The following is a 19,907-nucleotide window of genomic DNA, read 5'->3' as shown; positions in this document are numbered from 1 at the left end:
CTGAGATGTTGTTTCAGGGAGTCCTTGTATCTTTTCTTCGGGGCTCCTCTCATGCGGCAGCCAGTGGCAAGTTCACCATGGAGCAGGATCTTAGGGAGGATCTTAGGATGAAAGAATATTTCTCTCTTTTCCACCTGTTTTTTTTTTTCCCAAATCTGTGTACTCTTATCAAGATAGAAAATGTAACTTTTTGATTGTTTTCTCATCTTCTGCAGAATGTATGTCGTGAAGTGACTAGTAATGTTAAACAAACTACCTGATATAAATAGGTAGTTTCACAATTTTTTTCCCAACTGAGTTATTTCAGGGAAATGGTTGAGTAGTTTCTGATTGTACATTTAAATAATGTACAGAGAGCAGCTTGAAAAATTCACTCTTAACCAGTAAAATTTGCTGAAGTTATAAGCAAGGGATAGACTTATAATAAGATAATACAACAGTTTTTTTTCTTGCAACATAACAAAAATAGAACTGAAATGGAAGTTATTGTATAGGGAGAGAAGTAGAATATGTATCAGAATCACTGCTTCTATAAATGGTGAAAAATATGCAAAATCATACTCAGGTGTGATCTGTTATTGCATCAATATCCAACATAGAATATAAAAAATGGCTTTTATAAAATTTTTTTTATAAAAGTTTTCTGTGACTTTTTTTTTCCTTTTATTGAAATTGCTGTGGATACAGATCTTATAAGGGGGTGGGGAGGATTTTGAGGGGTACCTAAAGTCGTGTAAGTACTGATGATATGAGTGACCCTGAGATTAGCTCAGTTAGTTGGAGCATGGTGCTAAAAACACCAAGTGTGAGGCTGCACAAACATCTGGCGTTGCCCCATCCCAGGACAGAATCCAGCACTTCCCCTTTTTGAACTTCATATGGTTGGTAATTGCCCAGTCCTCTAATTTGTTGAGGTCTCTCTGTAGGGCCTCCCTGCCTTCGAAGGAGTCAACAGCTCCTCCCAGTTTTGTGTCATCTGCAAACTTGCTTATTGTCCCTTCCAGTCTGACATATATTCAAAAGAGATCAGAAGTTTTCATTTGGTGAATTTTCTAAATTTTGTGTAAACATCTAGTAAGAACATTAAGGTGTCTAATCAAATGCTTAATGCCGTAATGTCAAGAACTCCCTAAACTGCAGACTACTGAAAGTTAAGAAAATTCAGGAAAGAAGTATCATGATCTTTAATACATCAGTCTTTTCATCTCTACTGTACTGTGTCTATTTGAGATAGAAGGGGTTTTTTTGGTTGGTTGGTTGGTTTTGGGGTTTTTTTCAGTAGCAGGCTATAGGGTGTTCTGAATTTGTGATTGAAACACTGTTGGCAACACACTAATGTTTTGGCTATTGCGGTGTATTTCTTGCCCATTATCAAGGTTTTCTCTTTTTCTCACTCTCTTCCCTCAACTTCTCCTGTCAGGGACTAGGTTGGGTGTGGACAAGAAGCTGGCAGGATAACTGATCCCAACATACCAAAGGGATATTTTATGCCATAGAACACCATGGTCAGCAATAAAAGCTGAAGAAAAGAGGGATTAGGTACATTTGTGGTCATGGTTTGTGTCTTCCCAAGTAACCATTGTGCATGCTAAGGCTCTGCTTTACAGGAAGTGGCTAAACGTCTTCTAGTCCATGGGAAACAGTGAAACTGTTTTGCTTCTACATGCAGGGGTTTTTTTCCACCTATTAAATTCTCTGTTTTGATCCACAAATATTATTCTCTCCCTTCTGTTTTCTGCTCTCCCAAGGGATAAGGGAGTGACTGGCTGGCTGCGTAGGTATTTGCCTACACAACCCATTGTGCGGACAACCCACCACAAGACTTTTTATTGCATAACACAGGCCTTAAGAGGTTCAAGATAACATCAGATTTGTTTGTAGTCTGAATTTATAGCTGTTATAACTGTTATTTTGCAGGCTCTCATGCTTGCCATGAGGCTCACTTATTAGAGTCTTTGGCTTGTTGATGACTGGTTTTGCTGTTTCAGGTACTACTTATCATCTTAGTTTGTCATGGCTGGCAACATTTTGATTAACAATATGTGCCCAAGTGCCTGGACTGGCATATGACCCTAGCACTGCTGCCATTCCTGTACTGCTGTACTAGACATGCAGGAAGTCAGCTATGAACTGGAGCAGAAACACTCCTGAAGGGACTATGGCCCATGAGTAAGCCCATACTGGAGCAGGTACACCCTCAAAGGAACTGCAGCCCATGGAGGGATCATGCTGGCACAAATGCAATGTGTGGATGACGTTGCAATAGTAACTCTATTACCTGGACCAAAGGGAAAAGGGGTGGAAATTGTAATGGATATACATTTAACCTGTTATAACCCATGGTTTGAGTTGGATGTTGTAGGAAGTGCTGTAGCAGGAACAACTAAAGCAAACGGAGGACCAACCTCACAAGAAGCTGAACAAGTGAGCTGGTGACTCAGCTTGAGCTGTCTTTGCTTCTCAACAACACAACAAGCCATATATTTTATTCTGATCTTTTATAACAGAAGGAACCCAAGTTATGGACTGAACTAACTCAACAGACTTTTATAATCTTACCACCTTTCTCCTATTTTGTCTCCATCCTGCAGGAGAGGTGAGTAAGCAAGCAGCTGTCTGCAGGTTTGTCTATTGACTGGGATTAAACCACCACACCTATTTATCAGTTATAAGATACATTAAAAAAAAAATTCTCCCTGGATATGGATGTCAGTTCTGCCTTTTCAAACCTTGGAGGTTTCCCTTCTAGGAACCTAGATAGAAATTAACTGCTGGATGCTATTTGAGACAGAAACTTAGCTTAGAAAGACCTTTCACATGATCCAGTAAAGTTTTTTTCTTTTACTGATAGGGAAATGCTTCTTCTCAGTCTCCCTTATGTTTTAATTCAGTTGTGTTACTTGGTTTTGGTATCTTCTTAGCAGAAAGACATGTTGACTTAAAAATTTAATTAATATTTAAGATTTATAGGGTGTGAGGAATTACTCAAACTTATAAATGGATAATGAATGGATTATTGCCACGGTCTGAGGGGGGATGGGGCCGTGACGCAGCATGGACGGGTCTTGAGACAAGGTAGAGGTGCAAATGGAATACTTTATTGAGATGTCCAGAGGTTTTATGGGTTCAGGCAAGGCAAGGGCTAGAACATGGGGTGGAGCATGAGACAGACAAACAGGGGAACAAACCAGGGTAGGGACACAGGCAAAGGGGGAGGAATGTGGGAGGAACCAGGGAAGGGAAGGGCGAATGGTAACTGTCTCCTCTGCAGCTTCTGCAGCCTATCAGAGAGGGGAGCGAGGAAGCAGGGAGCAGGCAAACTCCTGGCAAGCCCGGGCATGCCCAGGCTGTGCACTGCATAGTATGGATACAATGAAACCACATAATAATGGTAAAGTCCATATAATAAAGTCCTGTCAATTGCTATATGTCTTTCTCCACGCCTGAAACCGCTCCCATCCTGAATCTTGTTCCTTCACAGATTCTTTATGTGAAGACTACAGTTTTGGATTGAGATGCATTAACTTGAATTAGTCAAAGGGTAAAAACACCATCAAAGAGAAATTGCTTATGTTTGTAAATGAGCTTTATTATGATTGTGGAATGAGAATTTGAAAAGAATTGTTGAGAACACTCCAGATAGAGTTGTATCATTTTATGGAACATATGTTTGAAACTAGACCTCCTTTTTTATCCTGTAGATTAAAAAGGACCACACTGAACAACATGACTAACACCTTTAAAATCAAGTTAGCTATGCTGGTAAGGACCATATGTAGAGGTATGGTAAATCAATGAATCTTAAATCAGCTTATCTTTCTTTTCCACTTGTTTTGGTTCCAAACAGATAATTCTTCAATTTACTGTACATATGGTGAGGACTGTAGCCAGTATTAGAGTGTGCTCATAACTGACACATACAGAATGTCTTTCAGACCAGAGAAGGATATGATGCGGATGATAGCAAATTTTTTTTTGCTGGGAAGAATAAGGCAATGTTCATTTTATCCCAGTGTCTGATTCTGCTGACTCTCCTTATTTTAGTCCCCAAAAAGAGGTATACAAGGGTCTAGCTGAACAATTATATAACTACCAGCTTGCCATCAAATTTTGTTACATTTTTATACCCTTTTTTTCTCTGTTTACATCAAGAAGAAAAGGTTATTTTGTGACAAAAACTGCCTGGCATTCAAGTTCTTTGACAGAAAAAGCTCAGGCTGATGTGTGCAATTCTTTTCTACTTAGGTATGAGAGTTGTGGATCTGAGTTGTTTTTTTCAGGTTTTTAAATTTATTTATAGTATAAATATTATATAAAAAATAGAAATACATAATACAGAATAGAATAGAATAAATATTATATGTATTATGTATTTTATATATATATATAAAATATTCTTTTTAAAAATGAGGTTCCTATCTGATAGAGCTTTTAGTAGTTGTGTTCTACTACAGCAGGTAAAAGAATAACCTTTACATACTCTTGCCAAGATAACCCTTCTTTGTGTTTTTTTTTTTCTCAAATCTGTTGGTCGAAGAGAGAAGGATTTAGCCTTTTGGATCAAGTATAAGCATATCCTTTGACCTGGATTTAGAAACAGCTGATAACTAAGGCATAGAGTACCATACCTTAAGCTCACTCAAACAATGGTGTCACCATTCAGGATTGTGTTAAAAGGCAAAACCTAATAAATAAATGAACAGAAGAGGAAAGGACATGTAAAACCTGCTGGGCATGAGGTAATTTTTCTGATTCACATTTTAGCAAATAGGGCAGGGTTGCTATCAGTGACAGCAGGACACATGCTGGGCGAGTCACTAGAGCAGAAATTCCATGTTGGTGGATTATCTCCTTCAAATATGAATGAAGGAAGGAATGAAGTAGTGTTTGAAAATAGTAACGTTTTGTGTTGAAAAGCTTGTTGATTTACTTTCAACTACGAATTATATCCTTGTTGTGGTAAATAATGCTAGACTGTAGCCTCCATTGCATAGACACACATTTAGTTGAGATCAGCTCATTGCAGCTTTCTCATTACTCTAATTGGTTACTCCAAAAGAGTAACCTTTTGGAGAATGTGTAATGTGGTGATAGCTGATGACAACTACAGGAAAACAACAGAATAAATAACAAGTCAGATCTTAACGGATCAACAAATGATCTGTGAACATAATTTGGGACACATGGATAATTTGCAACACTATCCTCCTTGTCATATTCTAAATTGTATGTACAAATAATTACATGGTCAAAACCTTCACTGCTGTCCCTCTGTAGTCTCTACGTCTTTTCATATTTAACATGACAACAGAGCATTTCTTATATATGATCCATTGATATATTTGGCTTGCACTGATACACTTGAAGGCTCCTTTTTATAGGATTTTTGTGTGCACAAAATCTGTTGATCTCTCACTAGACTGCCTTCTTTTTCGTAATGGCTTTACTGTGGCTTTCTTATGTTTGAACATAAGAGCTATTGCAGAGCTTTTGCATTTGACTTCATGTCCCTAATAGTAAGCTGACAAGCCCTTCAACTCAAAGAAATTCTGAAGGTATTACATCCTTCCACAACATGCTGGGGAATCTTTCAGTATAACAGGCTACTTGAAAAAAAAAAAAGAAAGAAAAGAAACTTAAATTAATTAATGATACTTACCAATTATAAAGTAGTTTTCCTCTTCAAGATACTTCAGTCATTAATTAATTTTTCAACATCTTGGTACCCTCCCCATCTGCTCCACCATTTGCCTCTTCATTACTACTATTTTCTACCATCCTCTAATTTTCCACTGGAGGTAATACAGCCTCACTGTGTTTTTCATACTTCCATTTGGTGGTTGTCTAGAAGAATCATCTGATTCTTCAGTAAATGTTTTAATGCACACTCATCACTGAGCATAAATCATTAACCTATAGAACATTTAATTTGCTGTATTTTATTGTACATCAGAGTCTAGCAAACAGACCATAAATTAATCTGATATAACTTCTAGACTCAGTGCTGCTGATTCATTGGGAGGTTGTCATATATAAAAATTGGTACTATATAAAGTAGATGTTGATAGCTTCAGCAGTGTAAATAAATACTTACAATTAATTCCCTCTTCAACTTTACAACTTCAGTGTGGAAATATTAGTAGAAGTATTGTGACATTAACAGTTTGCATCATAAATATGAATTTTAATTCCCTAGAACATTAGAGAGAAATAGCTGAAATTTGTTTTAAAATTAAGTAAGTCAGGTGTCATACATCTGTTGCAGGGTTAAAAGATGGGACATAGGAAGATCATGCTTTCCCTTGAGATTTATTGTTGTTTCCAAAGGGATAGAACTGAAATCCAGATAAACCTGACCTTAATCTGGATTTAGAATCACAGAATCATAGAATGCTTTGGTTTGGAAAGGACCTTAAACTTCATCTAGTTCCAATTCCCCTGCCATGGGCAGAGGCACATCCCACTAGACCAGATTGCCTAAATCTCCACCCAGCCCGGCCTTGAACAGTTCCAGGGATGGGGTATCCACAGCTTCTCTGGGCAACCTGTTCCAGTTCCTCGCTAGCCTCACAGTAAGAAATTTCTTCCGTATGTCTAACCTAAATTTCCCCTCTTTCAGTTTGTACCCATGACTCCTTGTCCTATCACTACAGTTCCTGACAAAGAGTCTCCGTTCAGCTTCCTTGTTTTCCCCCTTCAGGTACTGGAAGGTTGCCATGAGGTCTGCATGCAACCTTCTCTTCTCCAGGCAGAACAGTCCCAACTTTCTCAGCCTGTCTTCGTAGGGAAGGTGCTCCAATTCCCTTGGGAACCCACTAAGGATAGCAATGGGCTTTCTCTGCTTTTCTGTAGGAAATATTCGGTGTCCTTTAGGATAAGACAATGCTTAAGTTTTTGTTAGTGTTTTATATCTACATGAAAATCAATATCTTTGGTCAGTTATAATAGTATGAATACTGTTAAAAGTAAACAGCTGTTTTTTTTCATTGACTTCACTTACAGAAGCTGTAAGATTCCAAGATTTGAAGTAGTCTGGTTGCTGTTTGTCTTCATTTCAGTTAGTTTATAACAGAAATATAAAATGTGCATGGTGTGTACCTGTTATTTTCTCCTTCCTAACTTGCGTGCAGTTGCAACAGTGCTGTCGAAACCAAGAGTTTTTACATAAGGTAACAGACAAGCTATGAGTAAATGACTCTTTACTAACTCATGGCTTTAAAATGGGGAGAACTAATGGTTATACTGGATGTTTGCATAAACATCTATGACGCTGTCTTCCAGGCATGTTAGTTATACACTGCATGTAGAGAACTCGTGTTTCAATTCCTATCTGGGAAGAGTTTTGCAATTCCTATCTAGCTGTATTTACTTAATCTAGATTAAGTTAGATCCACTATCTTTCATCTGCTTTGCAAGGTGATGGTCTATAAATTATTATTTACATTGATGATTGGAAGGGATAATTGACTGGTCTTTTTAGTCTTTGGGATTTTTCCCAGAAGAGCGGGAAGAGGTTTGGAGGTTTTTGTTTGTTTGTTTTTTGTTTCTTTTGTTGTTGTTGTTTTTTGCTTCCTGTTTTATTTTTATTCATGTTTCATTTATTTTTAACAGTCAATTTGCTTTAATGAGACTAGGTTTGAAGTCTATAAAGACAAGAGCCTACCCCTTTTCCATTTTTAAAAAATATAGGAACTTTTGTTTTTTGGTTACATATAACTGAGAAGCTTTTTTTAAGTGCAAACAGATGTTATATAACTCTACCACATCATCAGAACTGAAACAGGTCTTATTCCTCCTAGAGATTTCTATAATAGAAGCTTTTAATTATTTTATCAAACAACAAAATGCTTATAAAGTCTTTCTAGGTTGCAATGAGAAGATAACCCAAATCTTCGGAAGTTGAAGATGGTGTTTCTTTTATTTCAGCTATAAAACTGTCAGTTATTGAAATTCCTTTACAATATTGATACTGACAATTCCCCTGAATGATTTGTCTACTGAGCTGAATGACAATCTTTCTTTTACCTGAGGCCTCAGACCAATAGTTCTGACTCACCAACTGGATATTGTCCTAAATGCTTACTACTGCTTTGCTTCACAATGTTTTTTCTATGAAAATAAATATTCCTCTTCCAAAATCTGTTATTTCTTATCATCATGTCCATCTTTCTCTTTATATTAAAAACCATTCTGAATGTATGGACTCAGAAATTCTTGGCCTATCAGAAAATCTTACTACAAAGGTGGTAGGCATGTAGCTAGAGAATTCTTGGCATGGTCTAAATAGATCAATTTTTTAACAACAGGTAGGAGGAATGGAAATATTCCTCATATATTCCTAATGCGAATGATCAAGGCCATTTAATCTTTCAACAAAACCCCAGATATTTAGTGCTCTGCCATTTTATCTCCTGGGCCTGGAATGCTCTTCAATGTTAATCACAATTGTTCTACCTAAAAAAAAGTTATGATTAAGCTATATTTAAGAATCTCTCAATTATAAAACTTTCTAGAAAGATTACACAAGATTGAATAATACTGATGAGATGGCATGTGATAGGCATGGAAACTGAAAAGATGGTTATAGTGGTTACCCCATCATCCTAGAATTGATGGGGTAAAATACATATTAGATTAGTTTTCTGTCTGAACCCTGTTTAATTGGGGAAAACAGATTGAAAGGAACTGAGTGATGCAATTTTAGTAAACAGATAAGGCAATTACTCACAGGGCTGTGCTGTTCTGATAGACTTACTAATAAGCAATATTCTTATTAAATTAAGTGTAAGAAAAGACTGTTTTGGTTTTATATTTACAAAGAAACTGGTAATTAACATAAAACATTTTGCTTTCGCTGTACAAGTTTAGAATTGAATAACTTGGGGCCTAATTAGCTTATTTATATTCGGTGGTGATTTTAAGAAAAATGTGCTGTCTTGGTATATTTGGGAGAGGGGAACTCCAATAAGATGAAACCCCTCCCCTTTTGTTCCCCTTCCTCTAATATAGAAGACACAAAAATGAGAGGAGATGTAAGTGAAAAAACAACTATTTACTAAAAGAAAATAATTACAAAATAACTGCAAAAATACAGGGGGAAAAAAGTTTACCCACAAAACCAAAGATCTACCAAAAACAAGTGGTGCCCACCTCCCCGGGGACAAAAAAGGGAAACTGATACCAGTTCAGAGTCTCTTTTTTCTCTGCCACATATCGTCCTGTTCGGCTTGGCTGGGCTGCAGGCAAAGTGACACTGGCACTCCAGCAGTGGTTCTGGGCAGACGGTGCTGGTGGGCATGGGGGCAACCCCAAAACACTCTGATTGCGACATGGTTTTGTGTCCCTTGGCTTTGGCGTAGAATGTCAGCAAGCCTTCTGTCTGTGCAGTAGATCTGGGCTCATTTGGGTGGCGGTGGCAGCAACTAGGACCACGGAAAAGAGACAGCCCTGGGCCGACCTCAGAATTCCCACCACTGCAGCAACAGAAAGCAAGAAGGAAGGGACTGTTTCCAGTTCCTGTGCCAGGCCAGGTCAAGTGGGGAATCACTTTTTGGTACCTCCTAAGACCCTGAGAAAGTTCTGGCCCACATAAAGCCCTCCCCTGCCTTCAGGTGACATAATGGTAAGAATATTCATTGCTAAAGATTCATCCCCAGTTTATAACTATAACATGTGTCTAATGCCTAAATTCTGGTTTATGCAGTTGCTGTAGTCCATAGTCTATAGTTGCTATAGACTATAGAGCCTACTGGCACTCTTCCAAACAGCAACTATACTTAATTATAATAATTCCACCCGTTTGTAGCTGTATCAAGCCAATGGGTACTGTCTGAATGGGCAGCTTTCACTGAGGTTGTTTTTAGGAAATTGATTTAAATGGAAGGAGAAAATGGGTCCCAGAATGTGGCTTTATTAATATAATAAATAAATAAACCCACACAACCTGGTTGGTTGGAGTCCCAACAACCAAATCCATTTATTGGAAGCGAACAGCATATTTTATATGCACTTTCAAACAACTTTAAAACAACCACCATGGGTTCGCCACTGCCCAGGTGTATTAGAGTACATTTGGGACTACATCTCCCGGGGTGCCTCATCCAGCATCCCTAAAACACGTTCCCTACATCTCCCCTAGTTTAACTATTAAGACGATTCATAGAACAGTGCAAATAATAGAACAGTACATTTTTAAACCTTGTAAAACCTTTAGCCATTACCACTGTATCACAGTGACCCAGCTCACTGCTTCACCCTGGTTCTTCAACAAACCTATTTATTAGAATTTTTCTCTTTAACCTTTTGAATGTGCTTGATATAAACTTGAACCTTTATTTTCCTAAGGGGTGTAATGTAACTGGGATAAACAACTTTCTTGATCTGAGAGTTTTTTATAAAACTGGGTGGTACTTACATAACGGGAGAAACAAGAAACATTAGTCTTTATTTGTCTAAGGGTTTGTGTAGAACAGGGAAAATTCAACTTTATTTCAACAACAGGGTTTATTGAGGGGCAAACATTATGAATTGAATTCTTCTAATGTGACCATGTGGTTGAGGTAGTGTTACCTTTTTAAGGCTTAGTGTTAAGGTGCTTGTACTCTCACATAATTCTCTTTCATTCACTCATGCACACTCACACCAGTGGCCGCCTCATTCTTTCTTCACATGCACACTTATGGCCTTTAATAAGATTCTGTATTTTTGTCACACTGGTCATTTTCAGTAGTAAACATCACTTATGTGTCTTTGTCTGCAGTCTCTTCAATTATCACTCTGGTTCTTGCTGCTGCTGTGAAGGTGTACCTATATAGGGTTTGACATACCTGGAAGGAATCCATTTTAATTCTTTACCTGTAGATATGCATGCATACCCTCTCCCCCCATCACGAGATCTACTGGTCCCATCCATTGCCCTGATATTGCCAGTGGTTTGGGAGAGGAAAATGCCTGAGGTCTATGTTATCTCTCATACTTGCTTTTCTCTGCACTGTCACAATTTAAAAAATTTATGACATATGTTGCCTTCCACAGATGTTCCTGTGAACTACAGATGGACTCCCCCTTTCTTTGTCTTTTGAGCATGTCTTTTAGGGTACGGTGTTCTGTCTCTACCATGGCCTGTCCCATGAGTGAATGCGGTATGCCTGTGGAATGAAAGGTTCCCCAGTCTGTTAGGAGAGTTTTGGCTTTTGCTGAAGTGTATGCTGGACCATTGTCTTGTCTTTTTTGGGGTTCCTAGTGTTGCAAAGCAGTTAAGCCAGTGTCTTCTCCCCAGTATATGCAGCGGCAGTTATGTATCTGGAGTGCGTGTTGACTGTGACATTAACATATTTCAGCCGACCAAACCTCAGCTGTGTGTGTGATATCTGTCTGCCACACCTCATTAGCTCTCAGTCCCCTGGGGTTAACTCCTTCTTGGGATAGCACTGGAGTAGTTTGTTGGCAGCCTGGACATGACATGACTAGATCTCGAGCCTGATTAAGGGGGATTTGAAATTGTCTCTTCAGAGAACGTGAGTTCTGGTGGAAGAAGGAATGAGACAATTTAGCCTGCTTGAGAGTTCTAGGCACTGTAGTGAACATAGCTGCTGCATCAGCTCTTTGGTTCCCTTCTGCTACAGGCCCTGGCATTTCTGTGTGTGACCTAACATGCATTATGTAGAAATCAAACCTTCTGTGGTTAACAAGAACCCATACAGTACGTATTTCCATGAGTAAGTGTGGATTAGCAACATCTCAAAGGAAGGAAGCCTTGAGACGTGAAACCAAACCTGCTGTATAACATGAATTTGTAACAATGTTGATTGGCTGATCAGAAAACAGTTCAAAGGCAATACAAACAGCTGCAAATTGTAGGACTTGTACTGAACCATGGCTTATGATCTGTACCTCCATTTCCCACTATCCTGTGGCAGGGTTTACTCACTTCAATGCAGCCTTTTTGTACCATCCAGGTGCATCGGTAAAAACTGTGAGGCCTTTTACTGGCTGGTGTTGGCATCTGCGTGTGGCTTTTAAGGGTAGGTTACCCATTTCTGATCAAAGTCTGTGTTTAGGATAGTGAATGGAAATGTCACCGTCATAGCCTGCCAAGGCTGCCTGGAATCAGCATCTTCGGCCAGTAGTCAGTCGAGGTTGTCCTTCGTCACTGGAATGTAGATGGTCACTGGATCCCATCTGTCCAACTCCTGTAGACATTCTCTGCCTTTAATGACAAGCTTAACAAACATTTCATTAATTGTCCACACAGTCTTTTGTGCTGAGTGGGGCAGAAACAGCCACTCCAGGATCCTCAGTGGATCCGATTCAGCCTGGTCCCACTGAAACAAAACTGCAAATGGCTGGAACCTGCTAGGTACAGGTTCAAGGCAGGTGTGAAGTTCAGGATTTCTCCTTCTGCCTTGTCTGCTCTGGATTGCCTGAGAACGTGTTTTTAATGCCTGCTTTGCCTCTGTGGTCAAGAACGGACTAGATGTTAAGTCTGGATTGCCTTTCAGCAGGTCACAGAGGGGGTGCAGTTCCTCTGTGGTCAAGCCTAAGATAGGCCTTAACCAGTTGATGGCTCCTAAAAGTTTCTGCAAGTCATTTAAGGTTAAAGTGTCCTTTACCTTAATTATCAGTGGTTGGGGTGAGACTTCCTCCATCCAAGGTAGGTCCAGGATTGAGATCATTGTGTCTTCTCTGGAGCGACCTACAATCATGCTTCTTGGACAGCATTAGTCAGAGCAGTTATAACAGTTTGTGACTCGGTTTCTTTGGCTGTGGTAACTGTAATAGGGAGAGTTTGGAAGGATGCCGAGATTGAAAATGTACACTGTTGAAAGCTCAACAAAAAACCCAAGATTTATTACTAAGAGGTGACCAACAAAACAAAAACTCGAGAGAGAGGAAGGAGTAGGAAAAATAAGCCCTCAGTACGATTCCCCCAGTCCCCCTGGTGTTGCTTAAGAAGTTATCTTACCAACCCAGAATGCCTAGAATTACCCATAGCACAAGCTGCATTCTCGGGGAGTCGTCAGGCTCACAAGACAGCGGGCGTCCCCCCAAAAGTCAATGTTGTGCTTTGATGTGAAGCTTTCATTTTTCATCCTTCACCCAACATGAGCTATCTGCTTTTTATACAATTAATTAGTGACGTCTATCTGGGCAGGTGGGGCCAGCACCGCCCAGCTAGAGGCCTTCAGTCCCACCCCCTGTTATGCAAGTGGCATCTCTTCTGTGCATGCATGGGTACCTTGGAATTCCCCCCGCACTTGCACACTAAACCTCAGGAGTCTTTTCTAAATGAGTCTGGGGTCTTACTTCATCCTTCTTCTCTTCACTTTCTCTTTCAAACACCCTTGAAAGGTGATAAACCAATCATAAGACAGCAATTAATTTCAGTTTATACAAGATGCTTGCTTCAAGGACGAAGTTCTCGTTTATCAGCACTTATTTTCTCATAACTTGACAGTAAAAGAACAAACTTTCACAAGTGACTGGGCTAAACACAGACCAAACTATCAACATCTAATTAAGCCCTGATACAGCGACTAAGGTGTCACCCATGTAATGGTAAATAATTGCTGAGGAGTGAAGCTTTCTTACAGGGTGGATAGCCTTTGCCACAACAGTCTGACAAATTGTTGAACTGTTATGCATCCCCTGAGGCAAAACAATCCAGTGGTGCCTCTGCATGGGCTCTGCATGGTTTAAAGGAGGGATGGAGAAAGCAAAGTGTGGTGCATCATCAGGATGAAGGAAAATGGTGAAAAACCAGTCCTTTAAGTCAATTACCATTAAAGGCCATTCTGCTGTGATGCCTTAAGGTCCACCTGGTTTTTTGATTTTTCTAATTTTTATAAGTTTTAGTGGCGGCCTGAAAAATAAAAGCTAGACATGATTCCAGCATGGGGAAAATTGGAATGCTTTATTGAACACAAAAACTCAATTTTAAAGGCATCTGGGGCTGGACATGTTAATGAAGGGGACAACCTATGTTAATTGGGGAGTTACACAAGTTTTTACTACAATTTCCAAATAGTTAATTTTTCTTCAAGTAGGATTACATGGGGGATAGAGGAATTACGGGGGTTTAGACATGGTTTTAACAACCATCTCAAAAAGTCCTTTCTTTCTGCTTGGAGCCAGGTTTATATCTCCAGGTTGCACATCAACAGGTCTCAGGACAAGGGTCCAAATTTCTTCAGATCATAAGATGTTTGTCAGCCTTGTTTTCCAAGGTTTGTGATTCAAATTTACTGAGCCTCATTTTGCTGAGAGCTGGTTTTGGGCTTCTACAAGTTTTATAAGTCGTTATATAGTAGAAGTAGATTTAGAAGCAGCAGCACTTATTCCCTTACCCTTAGCGTAGTAACTACAACCCTCTTACCCCAATTCCCCATATCAATATCCCCTGAATTCCAGTAGATATGTTTAGTCTCTCTTTAAGATAGGCCTCTTTTGTTTGAGGACATCTAATCCTGGCCTGAACTGCAAGAGTACAGTCAAGAACATGTGCCCCCTGTTCCCCGAAGAAGATAGATTGATGAAGAGAGGGTCTTAAAGACCCCAGCCCCAATTCAGAAGCAAATTGCCATAGTCCAAAAAAGGTTAATTGCAGCTGCTCCAAAATCTATGCAAAATCTAAATGCCAGAATTACTTCAATCAAAAAACTACTGCTCTGAACTAGGGAATGTTCCATTCATTCCCATGTACTGTTTGTTTTTCCAGGTAATGTGGTATAACTCCTGATCCTGACTCCATGTCTTTGGGGCTTCTGTGATAGATGATCCTAGTGAAATTATTAGCACAAGAAAGAAAGTTGTTTTGTTTTGTTAACCCCTTGTCTTGGGATTAGAACCTAATTCAGTACAAACAGTTGCAGAAAGCAGAAGGCAAATACATCTGAGTCAAATTAATTACTTTTATTCACAAAGAGATCTCATTGAAATATTCCTGGACAGATTAAACCACTCTTGAAAGTTGTTTTCAGAAGTCAGTTTCAGTAGTGCAAAGTACTTAAATTTTTTATTATGTTAGAGAACCACTGTAGAATTTATATATATGATATTTCAGTGTGATGACATCCATGAAGGTTTTCAATGTATTTTGGCAAGTAAGTTATTAATTCTATTTTTAATAATATTAGATTGATAGGGAACTTCCTGTGAAATGTCTATCAACATTCAGAAAACAAGAAATTCTTTAGATAATATCCACACATTGATACTTATTCCTGAAAAGATTCAAGTAACTTCCTTAGTTAGAAGTATTGTATAAATCTCATTGTTCTTGAAAACAGTTAAGCTGTGCTTTCATGTGCATCAGTAGTATTATCCTTACCTATACAGTATTTGATGACATCCACAAATGCTGCTTGTAGAGATACTAGAGATTTAAAGCATAGTGTACTAACACTGTAAAGATTAGACTTACTGTGTGTTCTCAGTAATAAATTTATTTATTATGCCTGTGTAGTTTGCAAGTAGAAATTCAAGGGGTAATGAAAATGTATTAAAAACTCTGACATTATAGGGACAGTCTGGTTTCAAAAGAAAAATCATCACCTTCCAGTTGTTAAAAGTCTCGGTGGCCTTACTCGCTGGGATGAAATTGTAAGTTAGATCATCTCATCTGTGACTTGCTTCCTATTGGGCTTCTGTGCTACATTGCGGAAGTCCTGTCACTCTGGCACATTTTTGGCAATATAACCTGGATCAGGAATGGCATAGAAGAAAGAGTATGGGATACTATAACAGCATGGGTTTTGCTTAGAGGTTCTTAGGAAAAGTAACCCTGTTTAATGCATATGGTTACTTGGAGATCCTTATCTTCTCTCTTCCCTTGCTGTCACTGCTAGCTAGCACTTTCTATTTCCATCCCTGTCTTCCTCAGTAAAATTATTCAGTGAAAATAAAGTCTTGCAACTCATTAGATCTTACTGTATTAGTCAAATACAAGCCAAACTCTGAGGTATGTGGTCACCACCAGTTACACACATGGAGGCTTTCTCTCTGTTGCTGGCAACGGTTTACATTCTGACATGAAGACTAAACTTGCTTCCCTGTCCTGGTTTTGGCTGAGATAGAGTTAATTTTCTTCCTAGTAGCTGATACAGTGCTGGGGTTTGGATGTAGTATGAGAATAATGTTGATAACACATTGATGTTTAATTGCTGCTAAGTAGTGCTTACCCTGAGTCAGGTGCACGAGAAGCTGGGAGGGAGCATGGCCAGGATATAGCTGACCCAAACTTGCCAAAGGGACATTTCATACCATAGAATATCATGCACAGTATATAACTGGGGGGAACTAGCCAGAAGAGCTCCATGGCTGCTGGGGAATGGGTTGGGCATCAGTCAGCCGGTGCTGAGCAATTTTATTGTACATCTCTTGTTTCTCTTGGGTTTTAGTCCTCTCACTCTCTCTTTTCCATTTCATTATTATTATTATTTACTTTATTTCAGTTATTAAACTGTTCTTATCACAACCTATGTGTTTTACCTTTTCGTGCTTCCCACCAGAGAGTGTGTGTAAGTGAGAGGCTGCATGGTATTTAATTGCAAGATGGAGTTAAACCATGACATACCCATACAGAAAATAAATCTGAAAGCATGGCTTGGAGTATAGCCGAAGGGCATTCTACAAAGTCCGTGAAGCTGTGTGTGCCTGTTTGATGGTGTAGTGTACAGGGAGACACTTCAGAGCTGGTTGCCACACGGACAGGAGGCATGCTGTGATCACAGCTACTCTGAGGACTGCTCACTAGAAGCAATGAAAGCATAACCAGTAAGAGCTGACATTACTCTACTCTGTAGAAAAAGTATTTTTCTCCCTGTGGTCTATGTTTCCCTCCCCCTGTCTTCTCACATTACCTATGGTTTTGAAGAACTTTAGGCTTCTGCAAACCTTAAAAAATTTTATCTAAAGATATCATGGGGAGTGTCTTAACCTACAGGCCATTAAATCTTTAGATATCTAAATGCCTCTAAAAATCTGGCCCTTGGGCATGAAATGGAGCTAGGGCCTGAAGAGTTAACTCTGAATACTGATCCGAGGAATCTCCTGCTCAGAAGAATGCAATGCTTAGCTAGAATGTACTGCTTACCTAGAGACAGAAACCAGGGCTTAAGGATTAGATGGTACCGTACATTAAAGAATGCTCACACACCTACATAAATAAAGATAAGGGGCAAAATAGGGGCTGGAGTCCAAAAGTCTTGCAAAATTCACCATAAAGTCAGCAAAAAACAAGAAAGTTGAAAAGTTCAGCCAAGGAAGAAGAGTAAAATGTGACCCCGTGAGGCGGAAGAAACAGGAATGACCACCGAACATCACCCCAAAAAGATGAATCTGCCCCAGACTCCGCCCAGACTCCCCCTATTATGAATATTATAACTAGATGTTGCAATTATATGAATATGCATATGAAAAGGTTGTAATCACTTGTAGAAATTGGATACAATCCTGTCTTTTCACTGAAAAGGCAGAGCAGTTTGTCCAGGGTGAGCTGTCTGCTCTCCAATGTTGCCTTGAATAAACACCTTGCTGCTTAAAGACTAAAACTTTGTCTCTGAGCAGTTTCTCTGCGCCTTTTGGGGCAAAATTTGGCATCAGGCACTTTTAAAAGTTGGCTATTTTTCTGGAGACATACCTATATATATATAATGTATGTGTGTATATATATATGGATGGATGTATGTATTTCTTGGATAATAATCTCTAATCCTAACTGACAAAAGATAGTTTCCTGAATTAATGTAGCGTATCTGGGCATTGTTCCAATTTAACTGTTGTCTAGATGCTACTCTGGCTAAAGATATGGAGAACTAAAAGCTTCAGGTAGGCAGTACCAACTGGGCAAAGCTTCTCCTCAGCCTGGGGAAATGCTTTTTCTGTGCTTTGATGGGGAAGGAAGGAATAAAAGCAGCACCTGCTCCCAGATTGTGGAAAGAAAATACTAAACAAAGTGAAAAGATATCTATTAAAGAAATTTTAGTTCTAATTTCTCATATGCATGATAGTTTTGTCCAAATTTTATACGTTGCACGAGATTTCATCTCCAAGTGACACTAAGAAAAATGTGTAAAAAGACAAATAAATATCATAAACTGTGATAAAGTCTTTTAACTTTTTAACCAAAGTTGAAGTTTATTTGGAAATTCTTAGGACACTTGAATATATATATTCAAAAAATTGCTTTTGAAATGCACCTTCATAGACTGAGGAATCTACCTCTGCAAGACCTTTTTCATTGTTCTCACAGGCCTTATTGCTGCTCTTTTGACTCTTTACCTGGATAAGAGAAGCTGGAAAGAAACTACAGTAGTAAAACAGATAAGAAAAAATATTTTGGAGGGACTCAACATTTCAAGAAGTTAATTTCCAGATATATTAGAGAATGATATATTTTTAAACCACATGGATGTTGGGAATGCTCAGCCCTTGGTTGCACCCTAAACTGAAGTAGCACCCCTTCTGTTGCATGCTGCCCAGATGTATACATGAAGACAATTCAGCACCTGCTCTTTAAATGTACAGATCCATTCTAAGAGGAATCATAGAATATTTTGGATTGAAGTGAGCTTTAAAGATCATCTAGTCTAACTCCCCTGGCATGGTTAGGGACACTTACCACTGGACCAGGTTGCTTAGAGCCCCATCCAACCTGACCCTGAATGTTCCCAGGGATGGGGCATCCACCACCATTGTGGGCAATATGTGCCAGTGTTTTACCACCCTAATTGTAAATGCATTGAATTGCCTCTTAATGTAGACATACGTACTTTCTCCTCCATTTAATATGCCAAATAGCACACCAGTATCTGAACATACCTTAATATTTCATGTATTTATTCTCCTGTACAGAAATGTGTGGAGATTAAATAGGAAACCAGTAACAACTTGGAATGGAAACGTGTGTGTGTGTGTATATATATATATCATTACATATATAGACATATATAATGGAGTGATATTAAAGGCTGTAATCTATTCAAGTAGGCTAACTGATGATGGAGCCTTTCTGACACTGACACAAAGCAGCCTATGTCCAAATTCTTTTAAACTAATGACATCTGAAACGTGAAGTTTGCTCTTAAGCTGGCAATTAGCACAGGCAAGAGCCCTTTTCAAACTCCTAAGCTGCACCTGAAAGTTGTTCAGGAAGCACCAGGGGCCATTTTACAAACTTAGTGCTAGAAATTACTGGATTTCTGTGTCTAGGAACATTCCCTGGCTCTTTAATTTACTACTGTGCATGCAACCAAAGAAATAGTTGAGTTGCTTAACTTGAGTGTACTCATAACCATGTGGGAAGCATGTGACCATGTACTTTATGCTGTACAGCATCTCCAAATAGCATGCAATTCATCCTTTCCATTAGTTAACAATCAACATTTCTGGGGCTGGGACACTCCTCTCTTCGGTGTGTATGCATGCACATTAAAACAACAGACTAGGAAGTCATTAGGAAATCCTTGCTGGCAGTGGTGCATGCCTTATTTTAGCTTGTTCAGCAGCAAATGGGATAAAATTTCTTCACTCCAGCATAAGCCTGGAAATTAATTAGCAAATTAAGAGGAAGAAATGGGTAGGTAATGAAAACTGCTTGTTTGAAAATGTTCAGAAATGAAGTCCAGTATCACATGTAATATCATGGTCACAGGTTTATTGGACATGTTGATTAGGTAATGGCAATAAAAAGAAAAAATCAGGATGTAGCAGACAGTCTGTGATATCTGAGCCAGAGACACTGTGATGCATCACTGATTCGGGAGACCCTGAGGAGGAGGACCTAGTACACTAATAAATTGATGGGGAGGAAAAACTCTCAAGTGCTGACACTGATTTTACTACTCCCTCTTTATGGAAATACATACTGGAGGAAAGAAAATGTTTTACACAAGAAGGGATGAACAAAG

At 39.0% G+C, this 19,907-nt stretch overlaps 1 long non-coding RNA gene across 1 annotated transcript in view; it reads left to right on the top strand.

The window, feature by feature from the left end:
* The first annotated feature begins 2,511 nt into the window (after positions 1–2,511).
* Positions 2,512–19,907, top strand: part of LOC108493177 — a 22,921-nt gene continuing 5,525 nt past the window's right edge. The window contains exon 1 of the long non-coding RNA XR_001873389.1: positions 2,512–2,596. This is a non-coding gene — a long non-coding RNA (uncharacterized LOC108493177). The remainder of the gene's footprint in view (positions 2,597–19,907) is intronic.

This window comes from Lepidothrix coronata, unplaced genomic scaffold (genome assembly GCF_001604755.1).
Source record: "Lepidothrix coronata isolate B3197 unplaced genomic scaffold, Lepidothrix_coronata-1.0 Scaffold14, whole genome shotgun sequence".
NCBI lineage: Eukaryota > Metazoa > Chordata > Aves > Passeriformes > Pipridae > Lepidothrix > Lepidothrix coronata.
The sequence above is the reverse complement of the archived record's forward strand: the minus strand, read 5'-3'. Positions and strand labels throughout refer to the sequence as shown.